Source organism: Myotis davidii, unplaced genomic scaffold (assembly GCF_000327345.1).
Source record: "Myotis davidii unplaced genomic scaffold, ASM32734v1 scaffold3211, whole genome shotgun sequence".
In the NCBI taxonomy this organism is placed as follows: Eukaryota; Metazoa; Chordata; class Mammalia; order Chiroptera; family Vespertilionidae; genus Myotis; species Myotis davidii.
Genome location: NW_006282526.1, coordinates 522,758 through 525,034, shown reverse-complemented (window position 1 = coordinate 525,034; position 2,277 = coordinate 522,758). Strand labels below are relative to the sequence as shown.

The 2,277-nt window shown below is 61.2% G+C and overlaps 1 long non-coding RNA gene across 1 annotated transcript; it reads left to right on the top strand.

Moving 5' to 3' along the window:
- Nucleotides 1-795: 795 nt before the first annotated feature.
- On the top strand, nucleotides 796-2,154 carry LOC107182166. The gene is made up of 3 exons (XR_001512889.1): nucleotides 796-977; nucleotides 1,396-1,530; nucleotides 1,953-2,154. It is a non-coding gene; the product is annotated as an uncharacterized LOC107182166 (long non-coding RNA).
- The last annotated feature ends 123 nt before the right edge of the window (nucleotides 2,155-2,277 follow it).

Genomic DNA, 2,277 nt, shown 5'->3' with positions numbered 1-2,277 from the left:
CTGAGCCACGGCTGAGCCACACCCGGCTGGGCTCCGGTGAGCAGTTCAGGGGCTCCTAGCACCCACCTCTGTGTCGCCCCGAAACATTCACAGCCGCCCAGTAAACAGCAGCTCTCCTGTCCCCCTCCGCCCCCAGCTGGCCCTGATTTGCTTGCGGTGACAGATCTCCCCATTCCGGACACGTCGCAGACACGGGACGTGGGCCTGTGGCCTGCGTGTCTGGCTCCTTCCCTTCAGGAGCGTGTCCTCCAGATCCTCCCCATTGTGGCACCTGTGAGAGCGCCTGGCGGCTGAGTGACACTCACGGACGTGGACTGGGCCACGTCCTGTCAGTCGTTCATCTGCTGGTGACCTTGGGCCGAAATCCCAAACACATCGGCCCTTGAGGCGAGAGCGTTGTGTGGAAAGGACAGTGTTTCAAACGATGCTGTTGGGGAGACGGGAGAAAAATTAACTCGCCACGAACCACAGGCCGAACTCAGACCCGAAGCTCTAGACCTCCCATGGAAACAGGGACGCCCGCCGGCCTGGCTCAGGGGCGGAGCGTCGACCTATGACCCCGGAGGTCACGGTTCGATTCCAGTCAGGACACAGGCCTGAGCTGTGGGCTCCACCCCCAGTGGGGGCCGTGCAGGAGGCAGCCGATCAGTGACTCTCTCCGTCATTGATGATTCTGTCTGTCTCTCCCTCTCGCTCTCAGAAATTAATAAAAATGTCCACTTTGTGAAAAAAAGAGGAGAAAGCAGAGGGAAATGTCATGACGTCAGATTTGGGTACCCAGGGGGTCCCGTCTGCTGGCCCAGTGAGTGGAGATGCCGTTCTATTGTCCCCCTTTTCTCTGAGTTGGTTTTGTCTTCAGGGTCCACATCACAGGGAGTGAGATCCGCAGGGTCTGTCCCCCCGCCTGACATCCCTGAGCGCAGCGCCCTCCAGGCCATTCACGTTCTTACAAAGGCAGGAAGCCCTTCAGGTTAAGGGTGAATAACGTTCCCATGTGCATGTGTGTGCATGCATGTGTGATGTGTGTGCATGCATATATGCATGCATGTGTGGCGTGTATTGCATGCATGTGTGAGGTATGTGTGCATGCATATATGCATGCGTGTGTGGTATGTATTGTATGCATGTGTGGTGCATGTGTGCGCATGCATATGTGATGTGTGTATGCACACATGTGGTACATGTGTGCATGCATGTGTGCACGTGTGTGTGCTACACGTGACTTCTCTCTACTTCCTTGGCCCACGAGCATTGGAGATGGCGGTGCCGTGGCCCCGTGGACACGGGTGCCGACCTCCTCAGCCTCGTGTTTGCATGTCCTTCAAGCACCTTCCCAGGCGCAGCGCGGGTCTGTGGGCCTTGGTCCGTGGCTGCTGAGGCGCTGTCTGTCCGCAGGGCCAGGGAGCCGACACCGGTTCTGGTGGATGGGGGGCTGGCTCTTTGCCGTGGTGGCCGGGACCCTCGTCATTCTCTGCGTCAGGAAACCCGGAGATGGAGGCGGCCGGGCGGCCTGCTGCGGTCCCCGTGCAGGTGAGCACCGAGCTGGAGCCGGGGGACGGGAGGCCGTGACAGCCGGGCGGTCCGGGCGCCTGGGGGAGGACAGGGCTGGGCCTTAGCCGGCCGGTGCCTGGGGCCGAGGGACGGGCCTGGCTAGGAGGGTCCCTCAGGCCTCATTGACGGTGCCAGCTCCATCTCCCAGTGGCAGCCCTGGCCGAGGCAGGGTGTGGGCAGGTCTGTGGGGCAGAGCCCGGGCTGCTGAGCTCGGGACGCTGGGCTCCTGGCAGGTTCTGGAAGCTGTGCAGCCAGGAAACAGGGGCGAGGCTCAGTGGCCCCTTGCTGGAGCTCCCAGACCTGGGGGTGGGGGTGGGGGAGCTGTGATCGCTTCTGGAACCGCCTCAGCTCAGAGGAACCTCCTGGCACCTTCCGGTAACCCCCTGCCGTCTGTCTCCCAGGACCTGTCTCCACAGGACGCCCTTTCAGAAGAGACAGCCTGGTGAGTGCTCCCGGCCAGGCCAGCCCCGGGCTGGGAGGGGGACCCACTCCAGCTGCCGCGAGCCCCTCGCTGCCCGAGCGTCAGCCGAACACGAGCCGAGGGCTGAGCTGGAAGTGCCTTAGACTCTGGAGCAGCGGTTCTCAACCTGTGGGTCGCGACCTCTTTGGGGGTCGAACGACCCTTTCACAGGGGTCGCCTAAGACCATCCTGCATATCAGATATTTACACGACGATTCATCACAGTAGCAACATGACAGTGATGAAGTAGCAACGAAAATAATTTT